Source organism: Channa argus, chromosome 7 (genome assembly GCF_033026475.1).
Source record: "Channa argus isolate prfri chromosome 7, Channa argus male v1.0, whole genome shotgun sequence".
Lineage (NCBI taxonomy): Eukaryota > Metazoa > Chordata > Actinopteri > Anabantiformes > Channidae > Channa > Channa argus.
This window is the reverse complement of record NC_090203.1, coordinates 4,905,422-4,929,360: the sequence shown is the minus strand read 5'-3', so window position 1 is coordinate 4,929,360 and position 23,939 is coordinate 4,905,422. Positions and strand designations below refer to the sequence as shown.

The following is a 23,939-nucleotide window of genomic DNA, read 5'->3' as shown; positions in this document are numbered from 1 at the left end:
ATAAACCCAAAACTTTCAAACTGTAATTGTACAAACTGCCCAATCCATGACAATCCAATTATGTATAACACAGTTTTTTGAAGCCATAATTTGTACTGCAAATGAATATTAGCAAATTCCATGAAGAGACCAAAATAATCAATAAACTAGAACTACAAAGACCAAGACACCAAGGCAACTGGGGCAAAATCAGTGAAAGCTAATAGCACTATTTCTAAAGCTCTGAGTGTTTCCTGAAATACAGTGACTTCAGACACTGTGAAGTCTGGAATATGAAATATTTCAACATATGAAATAATCCAACAAAAGAAATGAAGCATCTTTTACCCTTTGTGACCTTTCCTTTTGCACCAAATAGCTTTTTTTCTCCACTGATGATAGTAGAAATGGGTGCAAAGCAAGCGCAAATGTTTTGACAGCATTCTAACAAAAATGAGCCAGAGGCCCATTATCCTTCTTCAAAATACATACCAGGGCTTTACCAAGAGACAATTTGTGTCCTCACTGATGGTCTAAGATGCAATTACCACGTTCAATAAAACAGCACACATTTTCATTTTTCATTGTCCCATGTGTACAAGACCTGCTATGCTCAACTGCTTGAGTGTATTTTTAAATATGAATGCCACACATCTTACAAGCATTACATTAGAATCCTCTCTATCTTGTAATGGCCAAGTGCATGTGGTCGAAAGGACATCAAACATGTTTCAAATGAAAGTAGACAGGATGAGCAAGTGACCCAGAGACTTTTTCTTCTATTCCCTCATAAGATCCTTGGATCTTCTACTAGTCCACAATCACAGTAGGCATAAAAAGGTTTATGGCTATAACTATAAACTATAGTTTAAAAGAAGAATAGAACCAATGAAAGAAAATTTACGTCACTGTTAACCATGTTTCATTTCAGGACGTTTTGTAAACTTAAAGTAAGAGCAATCTGCTCTCTTACTTGGCTTTTAAAATTTGAAGCCACACCCGAAGCAATAAAAAAAGATTATGCCAGAAACTACCATTAATCTCTGAACTTTTCTTTATTTTTGCTATGGTCTCTTCTTGTGTACCCTATTAAATATAAAACAAAGACCGTACTATTTGTGACTGATAGATCAGGAGTTCTAGTTGACAAAGTTCTCCCTTTGGATACCTCCCAATGGGGCTGTTGCTGCTACACAGTATCTAAAGCCGACCCCTCGCTGCACCGAGCCCAGGGGCTGATGGGAGTTCTCCGGGGAACCATTAGCAAGCGGATCAGCAATGTGTCGCGCAGGGAGCAAGAGCAATTCATGGGAGAGGGCTGAAAGAACTCACAACACTCTAACAACACCTGTCACCCCTGTGCCTAATGAGAAACACAATTAGCAATTAACAGTGCGATCTGTCAGGTCTAATACCTGCCTCCATGAACACACGCACACACACACACACACACACACACACACACACACACACACACACACAGCCGGGGGGAGAAACCAGACCCCCTTCATCAGCACTTCCATGCAGGTATGAAATGAGCCCAAACAAGCGGATCAATTAGACAGGTGATGTAATGTTGTGAAACCTAAGCTGATGCCTCACTGGCAGATTTTCCAAACTGCGTCCTCGCTGATGCTCCACAGTGACTTTTAAGACAGGAATTAAGTCTGATTTTTATCGCTCAGCGGGGTACTGAACTTTGCAGTTGGACTTGCTGCACACTGGCCATAGATCATACAACGTGGGCTATTAAACTGTGTGGGCAATGGGATGTTTGTCAAAACGCAGTTTGCTGGTAGATTTGGTGCTCTATTCTCCTGTAAAACAATCGCTGCCATGGGAATTAACAGAAGATAAACTGAAGTGAACATAAACAGCACCCGGTAAAGTTCCCTAAATCAGCACAATCTGCGTTTATGTGGATCCTTTTCAACACTTTCCTCCTGGGCCAATTTCCCAAGGTTGATCAATGCAAAAACAGTATTGATCCTCACTCACCCTCACTGGTGTTTGTAATTGATTCGCTTTGAGGGAGCATTTGAGGATACTTCAGTGAAGTCTTCACTGTAATAAAAAGAAATATAACACACAATCTGCACGGACGATATTTAGAATAAATAGTTAAGTAAAAGTTACCATTCAGGTATTTGATATTACTTTTGATTAAGTTGAGTCCCCTTATTCCCTTACTCTGTAATAGATTTCCTAAACAAACAAAATACAATATGGCTACTATTCTGTTGCTGAAACGCCAAGCAAACAGACCCAAATCTGCTTCCTAAAATGATATTGATTTGCCGTTGTTCATGACGAGTTTTCTTCGTAGCTGTAACTGAAGTTGTCAGAGCTTAGGGACACCTTAATAGTAATAGTAATAATAATGCCCCCCAAAAATGCTACCACTTTTCATTTTCATTTAAGCAAATACATTCTGTTTACGGTTAACTTTGTTTTCTATTGTAAATATAGGCACTGGAAAACTTAAAGATTATGAATTAGTAGTAAACTGTCTCTTACATCCCACCTCTCACACACACACACACACCAGCATAAACACTGGCTGTGTTGTAATTGGATTACATCAGGATGTGTTTGTGTGTCTGCGTGTTGCGTCTCCAACATAGTAATTGTGTCAGCCTTGTTGGTCAGTGGGGAATTGAAGAGTTAAATCCAATTCTAAATTTGTGTCTCTCGTACAGAGGAGGGGGAGATGTAGCTTGAGTACCAACCATATGTCACGCTCCCCAATTCAGAAGGATTGAATATGGATGAGAAACAACTCGGGGGTCCTGGCATTGCCACCGGTAGCAGGTTTAGATTGTGACGGGGTGCCCTCATTTGTTATCAGCAAGGAGGAGTTGTAGACACCAGCACTGCAAAACTGACAAAGATTTTCCTTAATGAAGATAAAAACTGATTTAGTGGCTTTGGCCTAAAGTTTATCTGCTACAGTGCTACTCAGTACAAGCTGATCTGGATAACAGAAACATTCTCAAATGACTAGATACTGGTATCTCCTTTATTATTACTATAAACATCTCATCATCTCATTATTTAGTCTACTGTATGCAGGGATTTCAATATAATGACATCTGTCAAGTGACTCGTGTAGTTATAGTCATGGAAACAAATCAAAATGCTGTGTTGAAACACAAGTCGCATGTAGGTCGCATCACTTTAAATGTTGCCTTATGATGACTTGATAGTTTCAGTATTGCTGTATTATTACACATAGTTACTTACTATAGCTTGACCAGGTAATGTATTTCTTTGTCCTTTCAGGTCTAACATACTTTGTTCTGTTTTGCAAACTTAAATGAAAATCCAATAACAAAATGTCCCCATCTGCCAGCACACATCCATCAAACAGCATACTTAACTTTTAGATTGCCAAGCAATCGCTGGGAAAGTTACAGCAATCAACACCTAGCACTAAACATGCTACTGTATAAGCCAAAAACAAAACGGGAATCTTGTGAATTACCACTTAAAATGAATAACAAAAAGGTGTTAATATTTTCTTCTAATATTCACTGGTGTCTTAATGTTTTAGAGACATGGATAAAGACATACCAAACAGGTCTTACATAAAAGATAGATAGATATAACAGAAAGCAAGTCCAAAACCTATGGAATCAACATATTAAATATCAAATTTTTTTTTAATTTTTTTTTTTTGCCTAAGATACAAAACAATGAGAGAATGACTTGAGCAACTTAGTGTGGAAATAATGTGCACAACAGCACCTTTGCAGTCAGATGGGAAAATGAGATTTTGTGAGCAGGTCAGGGATGACAAACAGTGCAGATCTGACACAGGCTCTGATTCCTGTTGCTCACTTGTTTTTATAAGTACACAACATTTGCTACATTTCAAAAGCTTGTTAACAGCTATGTTTCTGGAAATGTAAGTTTACATTACAAAAGGCGGCTGGAATTAACTGCAGTGTCCATATTGGTTTCACTGAATTCTTTGACTTAAAGCGTTCTACAATATTTCCACCCAAGAGACAAGAGTCATATATTGCATACACTAATATGCAATATAAAGGTATCACATATACAGAATGGAAATTGTTTAAGGGAGTTTGTTTGACCTTATGCTACCTTTTCTTTTACAAAAGTTTCTATCGTGGACATTGTCTCTTCTTACCATTAGTGAGAAATCTTTGCCATTTTGGCTGATCCATTGCTCCACCAGGTTTTATTAACAACCCACAAAAAGCATAATTTCTAGTGAAAATGCCAGGCTAACCTTAGTGTTGTCAGCCTGTTGTAAAAAGGGCTCCCATGTGCCTGATACCCGCTCCTAAACCGACAAAGACAACCTTCTGTTTTCAGTCAAAAAGAAAAAAGGCCTCTGACAGAAGCTTGGCATTTTTATCAGATGTGGCTATTGCTTTGAACTTTTAATACACTTAACAACATCCTACTGAAAACTTATTGAGTCAATACACCAAAAAGTAGAGTATCCACACTAAATTAAATGAAATAAACCTTTAGTTAAAAAACTGCCTGCTACAGCATTTTAACAAAATTGTTAGCCACAGTTCTTTTTCCAGACAAAAATAGGTACAATGTTGAGATTAAAAACCAATACATTTTTAGACACTTGACAGACATTTTTATCCAAAGCAATGTCCAAGCTAGGAACACACCAGGAGAACCTTTGGGTTCATTGTCTTGTTGAGGGACACTTTGACATGAGTGGAGGAGCCATGTCCAAGCCTCTTTACCTTCTGAACCACAGCCACCCAGGCAACATTGAACAACAATTGTGCAAATGGCAGAGTGGCGACGAGGACAGAAGCACTCTCCAAAATAATCGTTGCTGATCATCTACAGTTTGTTCAAAGGCATGTGAATATGGCAGAAGGCTGTTTGAAGAATATTCTGTCAAAACAGGAGAATAAAGTAGAACTTTAGGATTTGAATCACAATGTTTGGCACTGAAAAAATTCTGCACTCAAGCACAAGAACCTTATCTCCTCTCTGAAACATTGTGGTGACAGTATCATGATCTGTGCCTGCTTTGCTACTTTTGGACCGGAACAGCTTGCCATCATTACAGCAATTATGAATCCTGAGCTATACAAGCAAATTCTACAGGAAAATGTCCGCAGGAAAAACACAAAGCAAGACAGCAAACCTATGCACACAAGTTGTTCTACCAAAGAACGATCAAAACAGAAGGCAGGCAACAGCCCTGAGGTGAAGCTGTTGTGTAGGGAAGAACGAGCTAAAATCCTTCCAAGCAGATTTGCAGGGCTAATAAATGGTTACTGGAAGCATGTAGGTGACGGCCGTACTCAACAGAAGTCACTAACTTTTGTTCTCTCCACTGATGTTCTATGGGGCTTTCATCTAGGCATTCATCTTTAGCTGGGACACTCAATAACAGTCACATATTTGTACCCAAGCATAACCAGCATTATGGAGGCTGCAGTGCTTCATGTCAAACAGTGTGTTTACATGGACTTAAGTATCCAGGTCCCACAGAAACTTTTACTTACACAAAGTTACTCATAGACGTCTAAATAAGTCACTTTCACCAGCCTTTTTATTTTTTTTTAAATTCAGACATTCCCTCTGTGGAGCCGCCGTGTTCCTCTTTTTTCCTTTCTCTCCCTCTGTGCTGTCACTTCTGCAGCGACACGAACACAGCCAAAAAAAGAAAAGAAAAAAAGAGAGAGAAAGAAAAGTCAGGAAGCAGCATTTTCTGTCACTTCACATTTAAAATCTGTGAGCCAGGCTTCCATAATCCAGGCTGGAGGAGAAATCATATTACTCCTCTGCCACATGTTTAGGCAGATTTCCTCTAACCAGGTTTCTTAGGTGCATTTACACTGATGCAGTCAATGTTGTGCTGAAAGCTGAACCATCACACTCGACCACAGGCCAAACTTGATTTTTAGAACTAGTGGAGTTACGCTCACGTAAGCTTGAGCCCTCAAGCTTGATTTATGTTCTCGTGTTCTAAACGAGGGCTGCAATTACATCACCAAACTGGTAATGGGTGGTTGGGTTTCTGTGCCACCATGTTGAATTTCTTCAGCCGTGTGCTTCCTACTAACAATAGTGCCTGAAAGTAAGCAGATAATGTTGAGTTGGAGCTAACCAATTACTTTTACTAGTTTGTGCTGTAAGGCAGCAAAGGGAGCAGACATTGAAGGGATGCTTGTACAACCACTGGACCAATTGAGACAGAAGGGCCAAGTTGACTAATCGCGGTTGTTTGTGGTCTACGTCGCCTCAGTGTGCAGTTGCATTTGGAGGTGGTGCACATCAGGGTATGGCACAGGAGTCTGCGTAGGGTCTCCAGCTATAGAGGGTTTGTGCAAGACCTACAGCATAGATTTAACAAAGTACATTTGAGTTTTTCCTATCCAGCATCACCTAATGCTCACTCTGTAATTCTTTAAAGTCTTATTCTTACCAGTTAAAGTGCTTTGAGATGACTCTGGTGCGATTTGGCACTATATAAATAAACTGAAATGAACTGAATTGAATATTTTCCAGACAGGTGGTTAACCTCTACATCAATAAATGCCAGGTCTGTAATGAGCTAATTACAATGTCAACTGGTCTATTTCTAGTAGGTTGAGAAATGTATGTGATAATGTGATATTAAATTTAAGAGTTATTTACAAAACATACATAAACCTGAATCCCATTCCGTTATCAGCGGTGACACTCTTCCAACTATAGTGGCCGGTGGTTTGTGCAAAAGTGTACACACACTCACTCACTCACACACACTCACACACATCCTCCTTTTCACTGGAATGCGGTCTGAGTTTGCTTTTGTAATTGCTCTGCTCTTGCAGAGTGTTTGACAGGCAAACAGCAGTGTGGTCTGGCTCTTCAATGTGCCAGAAACTCTTAAACAAGCTGTGATTAACTAGAGGGTAGACAGTCACAAACCACAGATTCACTGTCAAAACCAAAGTAAAACCTAAATACTGATTAAGAGATCTACCCTTCACCATTCGAAAACTATCTGATGCAAAATATGCTGCTGCTGTTTTAGAACCTGACTGCATTGTGATCAAAATCCAGTTTATCAAGATGTTGACAAAGGTCACCTATTGGTTTGACACACATGGGCTCAAAGCTGAAGCATGACATGATTTGGATTGACCAAGCTGCTGGCTTGGTGTCCACATCTGTACATTGTTTGAGCAAACGGGAGCCCAAATCTATTTTTAGCTGGTTTAGTGATTGTTTTTCAGAGCTAAAAGTAACAGTTTGCCACTTATTCACCTTTTGCTAGAGTTGGATGAGAAAATCAATATGATAAGTCCACAGCTAGCAAAAAGCCTACAAACAGGAGAAACGGGTTGTCTGCTTCTATCTAACAGTAACAAGATTTATTTTCCAGTACCTTCAGGTGTATTCCACAAAATCTCTAACTTTTCCTTTCATTTTGTGGCACAAAATGAAAGTTGATGAAACAGTGTTTGCTATTTAAAGGCTTAATTGACGCAAGGTTAATGTTCTGTAGTCACAGGTGGCTCAATGGCAATTTGTAGTCATGTTTGGGCTCTGAGCAATATAATTTATAACTTTTACAATCATGGCCAAACTGTTAGTCCTGAAAGTGATATAGCAATCACATCAGAGTAAAGCGGTTCCCAAAAAGGAACCAAAGAGGTAACTGCTACGATGCCGGCGTGTTTTTCTCTCTTGTTTTTGAGGTACCTTGTTTTACACCTGAGAGCTGCCCAGTACAACTACATTCTTGGCCGCTGGCCTTGATCAAGGGCACGCACCCGATAATTACTGAGGGAGATCACAACAGAGTTGCTCATTACTTCCCCTACTCTGATTTTGACTGCCGGTCCGGGGATCTGAAGCAGCAGGCTACTGATCACATATGTGGGGCCATTCATCTCCAAAAAGGCTCCTACTATTATCTAACAGCCCAAAGTGCAGAATTGCATCCTGGATGTACTAAGGAGCATATGGATAGATTTCTTTACACTTTAAAAAGTTAATATACTGTTGAGATTGGAGAGGTTGGAGACTACAATTTTCCTCAATGTGCATAATTTGTCGGTCTCTTTAGAAAATTACACGTAAACACAGGTAAGTGTGCTATATATGAAGCAATATCGCCCCCAATATATTTTACATATTACAGTAATCATATGTACATTCCTAATACTGAAACCAATAGTAAAACCACCACATAACTAATTAACTTCATTTCAAAATGCATCTTTTATACCTTCCAGTCAAAACTGAATATATAATATGTGAAAACAACTACAGTATGTCAGGAAGCTCAGTGTGTCAGTTCCTCTTCACCGTCATTATCTCTCATCTCTTGGCAAACTTGGGTCTTATCTATCAAGTCTGCAGCAGCTCTTTACCGTCAACACTTGTCTGTGCCCTACTCCCATTCAACTCTCTCTCATCCTCTCTCCCCCCTTGTCTCGTTCAAGCCCTTCTCTCTCTTTTTTCAGCTCGAGACAGGAGACACGGCCATAAATCTCAGAGTAGCTAATGAACTGCATTTAACAATAAAATGCACTGGAAATGGAACATTTCATTTACAAGAAGATCAATGGCAGTGACAAACACCCTTCTCAGAGCGACTAGTTAGCGGGATGATGTTCCGCAGGCAATCCAATCTATCACTGCACACCGACGCTGAGATCAATCAAAAGAGGAAAAAGAAGAAGGCAGAGAAAGACTTGAAGCTTTTCTCTTCATACTGTATTCATGGTCTTTATTGAAATGGGTCTACTAATCACTTAGAGAACAGTCCACCTTCTTGTCCTCTTATTTCTTGCACTATTGATGTCCTCTCTGTCTCTTTTTCTTTACATCCCATTCTGTTTCTCCCTCTTCCTCCCTCTCACCCACCAAGCACTGGAGAAGGCAGTTGAGAGGCAAGAGGAGGAGAGTGAGTGATAACCATCCGGGGAGTCAAGTGCTCCATCACCGCCATCCCCATCTGCGACCCGACAAGTTCATAATGCCAGGCATCTGCTTTCATTTATAAAGGCCTCACTTAGCCCTCATACACACTCACAGTCTCTCCAGCTCTTTTGCTACGCCCTCCCCTCCTCCTCTTGCTTTTTCACTCCTCACTTTTTCTTCCCATCCGGCTGGCTGAGGCGGAGAGCCCCGCTTGGCCTCTTCCTCACCTAATCCTCCTCATCTCCTCCTCTTCTCCTGCTCAAGCCCCCTCATATTTTTTCACCATTTGTCCTCCACAGTTATCCATTTCTTTTCCCTGTAGTTTTCCATCTTCTACTCTAACCCTCCCCCCGCCGTCCCTCTTGAATAAACAAACTATGAATTAGCACAGTTAATATTTGGGTAAGAGTGCTTTTAGTTTCATTTGACTGATACATTAAATATTTCTCGTAAAAACTTTAAAATAAAAAATATATTAATTACTTCATGTAATGAATGAACATATCATTTAAACTTAATTTAATATTATTTAACATTAAATTAGGCTAGTTATAGATTTTAAAAGGAATATTAACGGTTTTCAAATTGTTGTTTACAGTATTAACACATTGTTAACATTCCACTACTGCAATATATGCTTTTAGAAGTGAGTGATATTTTTCCACAGTTCAATCATTAACTGCAGCCTTAATGTTTACTGTGTTTTTCTGTATTGTGGTGACAATTCGGTTCCATGTTCTCTATTTGAACTAAGCTGTCAATCAACAGAATGCACTGTAGAGTTATTTCAAAAGTGTGCAAGTAAAGAGTCATGTTGTGAAATTTGAGTGAGGAGATAGTCTTTTATTAAATCAATCATATAGTAGGCATATTATGAAAACACAAATTCATTGTAAATGCATACTCCATACTCAGTAAAAAGTTTGGCATATGCTACCATTAGGTGGTGCACTTCTCTCACTGTACATAGTAGAGACCTCAAGAGAAGACAAAAAAGAAAGAGAAGAAAAACTTGCTTAGCCCATTATGAAGTAAATTTTCTGAAATGGGTTTTTATCATGAAAAATAAAATGCAACATCTGTTGTAAATATATTTGGATACATTAGTGTGTCCTCCGAGGGTTGCATGGAAATCATAGGCAGTCTGTGTGTGCGCACACAAATAAGCACAAACACTCAGTTGTGTGTGTGTTTGTGTGTGTGTGTGTGTGCATGCTTGATTTTGGCCATGAAGTGGCCACACACTATTTAAAGGAACAGACAGAAAAGAGCATTAAACTTAAGAGTGGACTTCTCTTTTCCAGAAGGCTTTTGTTAAATACCTCATAAAGTACATTTGATGGAGTACTTCAGCATTAAACGTCTGTCTGGCGAAGTTAAAAAAGGGGGTAAATGCAGCAATAATCAATCCTGAATGTAAAGAAGCATAAACTGAGAATATGTGGCTTATTATGTTAAACACTTTCACAGAAAAATAAATATAAACACTAAGCCTTAATACTTTTGACGGTAAAACTTTCCTGGAAGGATTTTCATGAAGCAATAACCGTCAAATGTTTGGCATTTTCGTCACTCCGAGGCCCATGACTTGTAATTTCACAAAATCCTCATTTATAAATATGGCCGCATATGGTTGAAACACAGGTAACACCAAAACGATTAAACTATTTTCTGTGTCATTTCCATATTAATATATCAATAAAGTTGAATTGAATTGGATCCTACTCTGTTGGCACGTGGCACATGAAGCGCGTGACTTAAATGTCCCTTGCAGCAAACACTTCACTAACACAAGCACACCAATATTGCTTAAACTAATACATGAAAAAATTAATTTTTGGTTTGACTGGAATTCATAATTTAAACTTGAAATTGATAAAATGGTCTATGACCTATGAGCGGAAAACTCATAACCAGCTATAATATTGTCATTAAGCAGAAATTTTACCAATTGGCTGCTTCAAGGTTCTGAAATATCGAGATTTCTCTCATATTTGTGGTTTTATTTACAAAGCATTAATCAGACAAAACATTATAAGGAGATCACTCTAACTTGCCTTTTTTACAACTAGCAACTGGATGTCTCTTTCTGACATTTTATACAACGTTCCACATCTTGTCAGGTACCAATGGGTAACCAACTAATCTTTTCTGTAACCAGTAATTCAATTCCAACTAAATCACTGCTGCCGAGATTATTCGACATTGCCCCAGGATTGTAGGATAGTTAAAAGCAAGTACATCTTCTAAGTTATTGGTCTTTTAAATGAAGACTGAAAAGGGCATTAATACACACACTAAAAAAAAAGGTCAGGCAGCAGTAAGACTCAGAGACTTTACTATCGTAGACAATGGCACAACCCTAAGTGAAACTATTGCTATTAAAATCTCAAACCTAAACCTTTTAAATCTATTAGTGTTGTCACAATATAAAAATGATTTTGATACTAAAACCTGGCTAAAGATCTGAATACAGATACACTTCTTGCATGTACAGTAGGTTTCTTTTTTAAAGCCTATTAACGCTTGGCATGGGCTGCAGTAATCGGATCTCACCATATGGGAGTTCTTTGATAGTAAACTTTATATTTGTAACAATATATCACTGAATAATACAACTTAAAACAGAGGCTATAACTATGCACATGTTGCAGTAATAGTAGAAATTATTATTGACAAAAATGCAGAATATGAGCTTTGATTTCCATTAACAATAGGTATTGTGAATAAATGTATAATTTATAACTTTTACTGTTGATCTACCCTGATTTTCAGCAACATTTTGTAAAATTAGCATCACTCATGTGAACTTTTGCATATAGAGACAATGCCCCCATCTCCAGGTTTGCTACGAAGTCTAAGTCAAATTAGATCTTATCCTTGTCCTTACCAAACTCTGAAGTTGGAAAAAGTTTTGCTTGACACATAATGAATGGCACTGGTTTGACTTGTGTTTATGGGATGGGAATGGTGCATTAGATATTACATTCGCCAACCTGTTGCTCATTAAAGTTGGCATGTCTGTTGGCGAGGTGGTTTTTGCCAAGATGGACGCGTTGTCTCGTTGGTTTGTGCTGGTTTAGAACATATTTTACATAAGGGCTTTGTGGTGACCACCCTGACTGTCAGCTCCATTTGCAAAAACATGCTGCATTTTGCTTGGTGCATATGCTTCGTCTACAAGTGGCTTGTGATCAGGAAGAGCTTTTCTGCTTGCAGTGATGCCTCTCATTCACCATGAGAGCTACCTGCCTGCAGAGAGTGTGCAGATGACAGTGATGCCCACTAAGCCTGCAGACAGGCAATGAAAACAGCACTCGTACACACTGCTGTCCTACTTTGATGAGACTTAAAACGATGTCATTCCAAAAGTACCAGTCCTGATATAACGTGGTTCAGTACTGATTTTAAATAAAGTCCATTGCGATATCTTTCTAATATTGGTTTACAGTGCAACACCAGCAGCTATGCTGAGGTCAGGACAAGAACACCTTATAGACCAAGTAAAGATTTTTCCAATTTAATCCCTGTGGCTATATACACTTGACTGAATGGCCCCATATTGTATCCTTGTAAAAATCTATTTATGTTTAGTGTCTTTCACTGACTCTGCTGCGGCCATTTACAAGGGGCTAAGTGTCCTTGTGACAGTGTTGTTGACAGTTGACAGCTCCCTCCCTGTGTGCATACTCCCCCCCCCAGATGGCTTGCTCTAACGCTAATGGTCGCCCTCAGTAGGAGCTGGCGGGTCACGGGTGCCTTTGCCGTCATCATTAAGCACCATTGGTTTAATGAACGCAGCATTTAGGAGTGCTTGGACCTTCATGCTCTGCCACCTCATTAAGTGGAAAGCAAACTAATATGGGGAGCAACCTAGAGATCACCTCTACAGATGAAAGAGAGAGAGCGAGAGAATGAGAGAGAGAGAGAGAGAGAGAGAGAGAGAAAACGCTCAGACAGTATCTTGAAAAGGCATTTGATGCAAAGGACTTTAAGCAGTTGGAGCAGCAATATTAGCTTTGGTAGCTGCAGTTTTAGCAGTGGTAATTGTACTAGTAACCGTTTTACTACTACTACTAAGTCCAGGTTTTTTTTGATAGTGGTAGAATTAAGAGTGTAAGTCTTAAGAGTCATAAAGTTTTGTGTTTATCTGTGGAACAAACAGATTTTTGATACTAGTTTAGATAACAATAATTTTAATTGTTTTAATTGCTGTCTTATTTTTTTATTGTGGAAGATGAAATACTTTCGGATTTTATGCAGATGAGTGTACACAACAGCCATGTCAATATGGTCCATTCTATGCAAGTTGTAATCAGCATTTTTCCCTCTTTTTTACATTAATAATTAAAAAAAAATTAATTACAGACCTAGTCCAAAAAAAAAAAGAAAAAAGGGGAAAAAAAGAAATTGCAGGTGCTCAGAGAGATTAATTGCCAGATACGATTACAGCTCCCTGTGGATAACAGTATTTACACAAAGGCCAAGATCTCTTTTGCAAGAGGAACCAGAGAACAAATGAAATAAATACAATACAATACACATTTACAGATTAAGAAAAATACTAAAACTCTCTTCATCAAATCAATTACAAATTTACCTCACTGGGCAATCAGTACAACAATGACACCCTTCTCCTTAAACTATGTTCTTACTATAGGGAAACAAGAGAAGCTGCATAGATATTGTCAGATCATTGTGAGGGTTTTTTCAGTTGGTTTAAAAGGAGGGGTTCAGATTTCTTTTAGCTAATCTGACGATGTGTAAACCAACGCTCTATAGCAACGTAGGCCACACGAGGTCACCATTTTGAGTGTGCAAACCCATACTTAAAGAAAGCATATCTGAGGCCTCATTCAACTTGTCTGCCAATCAAAAAACTAATTTGCCATGTCGAGTAAATGGAACTATTTTAATCTAACAAAGCTAATGCAAACAACAATATGCTGAATAAAATTAAAATATAAAACTGAAAATATAAACCTGCCTACATGCAAAATCCATACACAGCACAATGATTTCAGTCATGACCCAGTTTCAGTCTCAAGTCTTTGGCATTCAGAGGAGCTGTGAATGAGGGAGACTTCTCAACCTGCCGCCCACTCCCTCATGTGGCTATGCCAAAATCTGCCCACACCTTGCCATCCATCCTGTTATTTTGTCCAACCACATATACCCTCCTGCCCCTCCTCTTCTTTCCTCATCTCCTGGTCCCCAGGGTGGGCCTGGGTGGAGATAATTCCCTCGCTCCCTCAGAAACAATTAAGGGCTCGACTCTGGGCTTTATGGTCATAGGAGCAGCTGCTTTCTGCAATTTCTGGGTCCATAACTGTCTGAAATGACAATGTGGGGGGTAGAAGAGCATACAGGGCCCCTCCTCCTGAGTCTATAGAGAAGCCATATTTTCTTCTGCTTATTCAGCACATATAATACACATCATTAAGACAACTATAAGTATTTGATGTCTCTGTGGCAGGTCAGCATTGCTGGGAGGCTATAAACATTGCTGTCTCACAGATGCTGACAAAGCCTAAATAATTAGAATGGATCAGTTTCCCCTGAGTGGGTAGAACTAAAGAACCATACTGAAGTCCAGAGAGAGGCAAGAGATTTGTTTTTTTAAATGTTTATTTAAATTAATCTATGCCTATTACCAAAAGCTCATACTAAGGGTGGAAGTCCGAAGGCTTAAGTCAAATGTTCAGACTTCACTTGCAGCCTCAGACTCAGCAGGTGCATTGCCCAGTGGTCAAGTGGATTTTTCGGCAGACCTCTAGAGAGTCCGTACAATCGTAACCATTTATGGTTATGTTTTACTCAACACCACTGACTCCCAGTTAGGTTTTAAATGTGAAAAACTAGCAAAAGTGCATCATGGTTTAACCACTGCTATTGTCACGAAAGCAATGTACATCTGATGAGTGTGTTATACGTGGCCAAACTCCACCTAAACAAGTACTGTAAGTGCAGTCAGAAATGGGTTTAATCAACAAGCTGCGAGCTGATTGAGAATATACACTGACATCTGCTAATGACAGACTAAATCACATCAAGTTTAACAAATCAACTTTTGGCATTTTGCCAACAAGGGTATCCAAACTCACTTTCTGGTTTTTGATTCCTGCCCTCTAATATTTACTGTAATTATCTTATCTGTTAAAGGTTTTGTCTTGTCTGTGCTTATGCAAAAAAAAAAAAATACTCGTTTCATCTGTTTTGTCTATAAGCTGTGTACAGTTGGGATGAGTTTCTGTATTTGCAGCCATGATTCGTATTTACCACAAAAGCTGCCATTAACACGTGTAGGGACTTATCCAGAGGTTGAACTCCGCTGATAAAATTATTTTCTTGTCAGAATTTAACTTCCTCCTGAGCCTATTGACGTGTGGACACGTGCTTGAAGTTTTGCGTGTAGGCCAGGTTCACGCAACAAAAATTTGGATCTCTGTATTTTTAAGCTGAATAGCAATACACAATATACACGGGTTAGTTTTAATTTCAGTCTGACTTCGGGTAGAGTTTGATTTCAAAATGAGGAGGAATCACTCCATGTTAGGAGCTCTCAGAATGCATCAAATCATATCAATATAAATGGTATCCTACACCTCCCTTAAAAGTTAATGTACTGGCCATCTCTAATCTGGGCTACTTATATCTGTGTATGGTAAAGTAATAGAATGATGAAGAATGAGAGAGAGTTGTGAAAAAGAAAACTCAATGAGTGGGAAGTGGGGAGTGAAAAAATAGCTTGGTCTTTGGCTGTTATCATCTCAAGTGTTGATAAGTGATACTGAGGGAGGTGCGAATGGTGTTAACAGGGTGCCCTAGAGAGGCTAATTGCTTAAATAGAGAGTCTAGTCATTATAGAGACCCTCTGAGTGATTAGAGAAAACAGTGAAATGATAATATACAGCAAATGATTCTGCAACTCTATTCCAACTTAACAAAAACACTTTAAGACTCTGCTCAACAGCATTCAAAATAAAGAATTAGTATTAGTAATTAGAAGTATTGTAAAGCACATAATCAAAATCCAACCATATTATAAGGGGAATACGTGAAGTTCAGCTTTACTGCACAAGTACTTTTCCACAGTGGAAAACATTACTCTGACTAAATGGTCTGCTAGTGGGAAAACTAGTCATGAAATGGACTTAGCTGGTTGTGAGTCAGAAGAGCCAGGTGGAATTCATCCAAGGAAAAATAAACCCTCACGTTGATTAAAAACAAATTTATGTGTAAAAAAAAAAACACATACTGAAATGAATTTATGAACAAATATCTAGACATTTAAAACCATAATCAACCTTTTTCCCATTGACTTAATGACGAAAGACAAAGAGAGAAAAGAATTTAAAAAGGAGGCAAAACTGTAGAAAGATGAGGCAGAAATTGCCTGACAAATTAGGTGTGAATCCTTAACGGCGCACAATTCACTGCAAGTTAGATTTGGACAGTGCAAAATTTGTTTTGTTGTTTGCCGATAAACTCCTTGAAGCATTTCCAGGTAATTTAAAGCAAATGGGATGGACCTAAACACAAATGGAGTGCAAAACCAAAATGTCTAAACACTACTATAAGTGAGTGACAGATTCCGGTTTTTGATTTTGAATAAATTTACTGAAATCTCTGCCATCTAAAAAATAAGTTTTCGCCCTTAGTGATTTTGAAAGGAATGGGTCAGTGTATATGCAACTTTGAGGTAGCAGCTTTTTGAATTTATAGTCAGATCATCAATTTTAATGTTTAAAATAAAACGTTGTCACTAACTAATGAGGATTTCGATACAAGGTACAGACTGGATTAAATTCCTACTAAATCACAACCCTATGTCTAAAAAAATTACAATTAGCTTCCATGAAGCACGATGCATCCAGAGAAAGTCCAGCTTACAGGTTTCACAATACTTAAGTAGTCTACTATAGGATATACAGCCTCAAGTGTCTGTGCATTGCTTTTCTATTTAACAGGATGGTGGTCGAAATGTAATTTCTGATCACTGTCATGACCACTGCAACACTGCATGCAACTCCATACTTCTGCCACATTTACTCATTTTGCCTGTCTAAAGTGTAATTACCCCTTCTTATCACAACGATGATCATCATTCCTGTATCCCCTCAGCCAGCTTGTTATTTTTTCCACATGGGGGTCATGCAGCTCAAGCAAAGATATTTTTGGTAGGACTTGCACAGAAAAGTTGCATCTGTCTTGAACAGGTTGGCCAGAAGGAGCACAGATGACTGGAAAAGCTGTCTAATGCTACAGATATCAATTGCATCGCTGTCAGAATCAATAAAGTTATAAAATGAATAAATGTTAAAGTTGCTCCTGCTTAAACAGGGAACAGTGTAGCTTTTTAATGAAGGAGTGCTTGAAACTTACTCACTGAATTTGAAGGTCTTGTATATTGTATACAATAAGGTCTTGTACACTGAATTTGAAGGTACAATACAATGCAAGTGCATGGATTTTTTTTACAGTTGCACTTGTTTTTATTTCAGGTCCAGCTGAATAAATGTACTTACCATGGTTTACATGTTTACAAGTTAAGCATGTACTTCTATAACAACTCTGCCTCTATAGAAAACTGGTTCATAAAGCTACTACAACTGTGTAAAACTGCTACGAAAGCAATAGCCAAGCCCATCAAGAGTTAATCCCAAACACGCATTGTTCAGACTCAGTGGGGTATGTGGCCTCATTCAGCTACCTGCAATGCCCCCACCATGCCCCCAGAACTACTCATAGCCAAGGTCTCCATGACAGGCAAGTCACTGTATTCATTAATTATCAACTCCATTTTTCACTGCAAAAATTGTAAACAAGATGGGGAAATGGGGACCTAGAGAGCGATTAGTGTGATAAAGCAAGCTAAGGGAATGAGAGTTAAGGAAGGGGTGAACAGAGACAGCATGGGGCAAAAGAAAGTACAAGAAGGTCAATCAGAATTCTGCTGGCCAAAAGGAACAACAAACATGGCGGGAAAATGAGAAAAGTGGCATATTTTTTGCAGGGTTTGTATCTTCTCCAAGCAAAAGATGTTGCAGAGGCATCCCAGTGCCTGTTTCCCTCCTAATTATTCCAATTATCATGGCACACTATGAAACCGTGATTAATAACACAGAGGATATTGTTGTGGCAATTAGCCATATGGTGGTGGGACTCTGCTCTGTCACGATTTTGCCATTAGCATCTACTTATGTTTGTCAGAGGCATGCAGCCATGACAAGCTCAAGTTCTGCTCACCTTGCACTCCCCACTGAGAGGCACACACTGGGGGTGGGAGGAGCTAGGTATTCCTCCCGGCTTCTCGCCAGAGTGATTTTTTTATGTGGCATCCAGTCGGACTGGGGACGAAACGTCAACTGGCGTCTGGGATGGCCCATCAAACTCTGGTGCTCTTGAGATGGAGAAGAGAGAGGAGGGAGGAGGCAGAGGAAAATGTGTGCTCGTGTGTTATGCAAACATAAACAAAATGTATTGTCTCCTTTTACTGTGCATTTCCCTTCAACGAAAATACATGTGCACATGCACACACACACACACACACGTACCTTACATGCAAACAAACACAAGGTCACCGCCAGTCAAATGAGCTGAGTTGACTCTGTCTCAATGGTACGCAGTTTGTACAGTGAAAGCCCCCTTGTTAAGACCTGTTGGTATTCTCCAGATGGCAATAAAAATGCATGAGGTCTGCTGAAACCGTGGAGAAGAGCTCAGCCACTTAAGTGGGAAAAACAAAACCTCAGAGAAAAAAAAAAAAAAGCAGGTAGAGTGTTTCGCCAAGCTGATCCTCTAAGGACTGAGGAGAGAGCTTCAGATGAGTGCAGCACCACTACGGTTGCTGGTGTGCACTTCCGAGAACTGAGGATGTGCATCTTGTTATCTATCTTATCAACTTAAGATGTGTCAACTTGTTATGCCACACAAGCTGGTATCTGACTGTCAAGAGTAATGCTCTATGGATGTTTGAATATCATTTCAATGGAGTCAAAGTGATAATGATGAACAGGGTGCAGTGTTACAAACTTTGGAATGGAATGAATTGGATTTGCCCATAAACAAGTTAGCCCTTGTTTGAGGAAATTGAAACCCTTAATTGAAAACAAAATGAGTGACAGAAATATTTTTGCACTTTATGAAGTTTTTGCTGGACAAAAATTCTGAAACTTCTACACTACAAATGAGATTCGGATACACTGGTATTCAGAAGTTTGTGAATGAATTACATCTTTTTCCTCTATTTCCGTATCAATACATTTAAAAAAGAGAATATAAGAACTCCACAAAGAAAGGCCACGGCCGGCAGGTGGATTTGAACTGGGGACCTTCTAGCTGCCTTATTTAAAGAAAAGAAATCTGGGTGTTCACTATCAAAGTCTGATCTTGACAAATTTGTCTCACAGCATTAACAAAGAAGATTTATGAAGCACTTATAAGGTAAGTTGTAGATGCTCACAAGCCTGAAATTGGTTAAAATGAATAACTGTCTATCTATGAACTAAAGATCAACAGAAAGTAGATCATGCAGCAAGACTTACTATCATCCCTGAGTTGAAGGTGTTCACACAAAATCCCTCCAGGCTAATGTGCAGGGCTAGAGAGCTACATTTAGTTGAACTTATTGCTGAAATGGGGGGTCTCACCAGTTTCCAGAGGAACAGGTTAACATACTTTTACCACATCCAATAATTTGGGATCTGATCATTTTCTCCAACAAATAAAATTTCCTGTATGTGTGTATGATCCTGAAGGCTTCTCGACATATAAAATAAAAGTCTTCTAGCTTAATTGCTCTGCTAACTAGGAGAATATCACGCATGATTTCTGACTTAGGTCAATTAGAGTCATAATTTAACTTATTTTAAGAAATCGACAACAAGAGTTTATAAATTCGACTCAGCGGTATGTGACCTCTCTATAAAAGACAGTATGCCATCACACTTTGATCCTTAATGTCTGACACCGAGATCATTTCTCATTGGCTTTGTTGAACTACAATACAATCTCCTGTATTCAAAAAGATGAAAAGGTACGGGGAAAGAATATCTGACAGCAGGGAGGATGGCTACATTATCTCAGGACCTTAATATGGGCTGAAGAGTGCAGCTGAAGAGGAGGGATATGGGACTTTTCATAGCCATAATTAAAACAGCAAGATAGATTCAGTAATTGAATGAAAAATCAGGATCTGAGCAACATCTGTGCCAACCACATAAATCATTTCAACGAGAGGCTTGAAATGCCATAAAACCTGTGTGACTACGAGTCAGAGAGCCTGTCAAATGCATCTCAGGGCAACGTGGATGACAAGATAACAGACACTAGACCTGTCACTTTAATTCACTATTCTAAAGAAACTAGGGGGAATAAAACAAGGACTCAGCACATGACTGAAATGTCACTAAACAGGGGTTAAGACATGAGTGACGTCCGAAATATAGATTGAAAGTGTGTTTTGTATTATTTTTACCTCACAGGAGAAATTTCTGAAGAATGTCATTTTAAAACACTGCTTAAAAGGACTCACATGGTAAAGGTCAGGACCTTACATCTATTGAATGCAAAGGGAACAAAACCTACGATTAACTGTGAGACTTCACAGACAATGACTAGCAGGTGGCTGAAATTCTTCACTGGGGCATAGTACAAACAGGGTCACGTACACTGCTATTCACAAAAACCACATCAAAACTAAATGAAAAGGTCACTGTACTGCCTGCATTATTTCCTGATCTGCAGGTGCAACAAAACATCACATGATCATAAACATAAACCACAAACTGTCAAATGTGAGTGATGAATGCACAAACTTATTTTGAAGATGTTTTACACTGTCAACGAGAACCATCACATTTATATCCAATTTTATCACAACTCACTTTCCATAGAAGTAGTTACTTTTACTAATTTTTGATTCGATTGTATTTTTTAAGTCATAAATAATGTTTCCAACTAAAAGATACATTTGACAAGCTATAAATAGAGAGTGTTATGCCTTTCACATCCTCGATGCAAGGCTACTCCTTTCTTTGCAAATGCATGACTTATTACTTCATCATTCTAAGGGGAAAACATATTTAAGACTGGGACTCATAACTGTAAATATATTTTAAACACCAAATAAAGCATGATATCTTACCAACAGTATGACTTTTCATTCCAGGCCACATCGCAACCACCCAGCAGTATATAATAGTTTCACCTTGCCATTTTGCAGTATATTAATTTTATGAAGCGGACTATGTAACAACCTCCACGTGAAGATGAACAAACACATGTCTAAAACGTTTTTTTGGCAACAACAATAACAAACATTAAACATCAGGAGAGCAGGTGTTACAGGTGCTACAAAACAGCCTTAGTTAGCCTCAGCTAACTAGTTGTGGGCTCATATCCTCCATTGAGTTTATTACATTAATTTAGTGTTTGACACTCTGGACTCTAAAACGAAGAGGACTATTTGGGGACATACCTCTTTGACCACGTGGCTCTTCAGTTAGGTCTCCAACACCGCTGGTTCTTCCCCTTCTGGCTTCACAACAGGTTTCTTTCAGCATCAGGCTCCATAATCCAGCGATTTTACTGCGTTGTAAACACAGCGGGAAGGTTTAGTCCGCAATGTTGACTCGGAGTTCCAGTTAAAGTAATGACGTCAGCGTTAATTAGCTAAGAAAAAACAAGCTATAGAAGCCAGATTAGCTTGTTAACACTAGCATTAAATTAGACGTCACTTTCCCGGGTGTTTGGCTACATTCCAAACGTCCGCAAGCATTGCAGTTTCTCTAACTTTAGATGAAACACTACGAACGTTTTATCAAATTGCCCGTTTTTCTTTAACAAACCAAAATGCTGTCATATCATGATTTCAATATTAACGCTAACAAAAACCTCACAGCGCTCCCGCGCATTTTGTCTTAGGCGCCATCTTTGTTTATTTTGAAAATGAAGCTCGCTTCCGGCATAGTGACCCGAGAAAATAAGAGCCCCCCCATTCCAATTTTATTTATGAAATTCTATATATAATAACACAAGTTAAGTAGATGTAGCCAAAAGAATTTAGCTGCATTTAGTGATTTACTGAACTATAATTTATTTTTTTAAATAATTTAACTGAATTGGTACTGTTAAGTGAAGCTGCATTCTTAGCAGTGACAGCTCTTGAAAGCTGTTTAAACCCAGGCTTAACTGTCTTAAATGGTCACTAATGGGAATAGACTTGATTAAACAGTTGATCTGTATTGATTTTTACACTTAATTAAGTTATCTTACAGGGTTTTTTTTTAAACCTAGTTCTGCTCCCTGTGATTGGTATATAATCGGAATAAGGCGTGTTAGAGGAAATAGAGTAAGCTACTGACCCTGAACTAAACCATAATGGCTAAATTCAAGAATGACATCTGATGCACATGTGACAAAAAGGCAGTCCAGATTATTACATGATTCTTTTATAGCTAAAGCTGGGAAATCGGCCCACTGTACCTCACATTATAAAATGGCAATTGATAATTCCTCCAGTTCTTCAGATCTTTGCGGGAAATGTTACAATCAGAAGAATTTGCATCTATTTAAAAATGCATCTTAAAAAAAATCAAAAAATTCAAGCCATGTTTAGAACTTCATGGAACCTCAGCAGACTATAATGCGCTTTATTTTCATGCCAACAACAATTTTGTAGGAGTACTGTAGGTGTTAATATTTTCCGATGGTGCATACCTCATGTTGATATCCCAACATCTCTTCCACCTGAGATTTGCATCTGACTCAGACCTAAATCTGAGAACTGCCTCTTAACACTAATCTCATTTTCTTCATAGTCTGAGATTTCAGACATATTCTTATTTTCACTGTGCTGTCCCACCTGACCACAAAGAAAGTTCCTAAACCACCGTTTCCTACAGTTAAACAGTAAATGTATGATATAAAGTGGGAGAAAACCCACTTAGCTCTGTGTTGTAGCAGTGGGTGGCTCCTGAGACAGTCCCTTGTCGTTTTGGAGACGATATCACCTGAGACGCAGAGCAACCTTCATTAATAAAAGATTCCTCACTGCCCAGAGCAACATAGCCTCATTTAAAGTACTCCTTCAACTCAACAGGGACACTCTACTCATAGGAAGATACAGTGACTACACAAGAAAATGGCATTTATGTTCTTATATTAAGGGGCTGAGTGCTCTAACAAAATGCCTTATTGTCATTTTGACTTAATGAAAGTTGCTTTTATTTGTATGTCTCAAATTTTGCTCGGAGTTCCTATTTTCCAAACACACTGCTGCAGATATCATGTTGCTCTTTCTGATCAGGACCTCAGTCACACACACTAACACAGTTGAAAGGCATGTTCTCTGGGTAGACATGATCCCTTCTCTAATTATTCAATAATCTAATGACACAATTGGTCATGGTGAGCAACACCACGCACTGACACCAGATGGTGGATTTTGCAATGAAACCCCCTACACACCCTCTGTGCATCCTCATTTTTCTTCAAGCCAGGCCTTCTCTGTGTTCTTGCAAAGGCAATTTGAGGAAATTGTCTCATTCGTGCTTTAGTTTGTTTTGGAATTAAAAAAATCACCACCACCTTATTGTTTCGTGCCTACATATGCAGACATTGTTTACAAATGTGAGTAATTTGTCATGGCTTTTTTTTCCAATCAGTAATTTTGAAGCAGCAGGTGTGTTTCATGTCAGGTCTTGTTTTAAAGATAAACTCACTGTCTGTAGATCTAGGGGTTTTTCAGGGCTTACAACATTTATTGACTGTTCTGGCTGCAGCTTCGGGGCCTGAACGATGTGATGACCTTGATCTGAGGCTGTCTCCTCAGGGCTGCTCCAGGACAGGGCGACAGAATGTCAGGAAAGGTTTGTCAAATGTGCCGTTACTGCGCGGATATGTGCGAGTCTGTGAGTGTGTGTGTATCAGAAGAAGGTCGATCACATATTAACAGCCTGTTTTGCATGATTTGTAGTTGCACATGTCGTCTCCTTGGAGGCCTGTGTTCACGCTGTAGATTTTGTAAT

General features: G+C 38.9%; 1 long non-coding RNA gene across 1 annotated transcript in view; it reads right to left on the bottom strand.

Moving 5' to 3' along the window:
* LOC137131100 (uncharacterized) overlaps positions 1–21,838 on the bottom strand; it is a 44,554-nt gene extending 22,716 nt beyond the window's left edge. The window contains exon 1 of the long non-coding RNA XR_010914943.1: positions 21,389–21,838. This is a non-coding gene — a long non-coding RNA (uncharacterized lncRNA). The remainder of the gene's footprint in view (positions 1–21,388) is intronic.
* Positions 21,839–23,939: the final 2,101 nt, after the last annotated feature.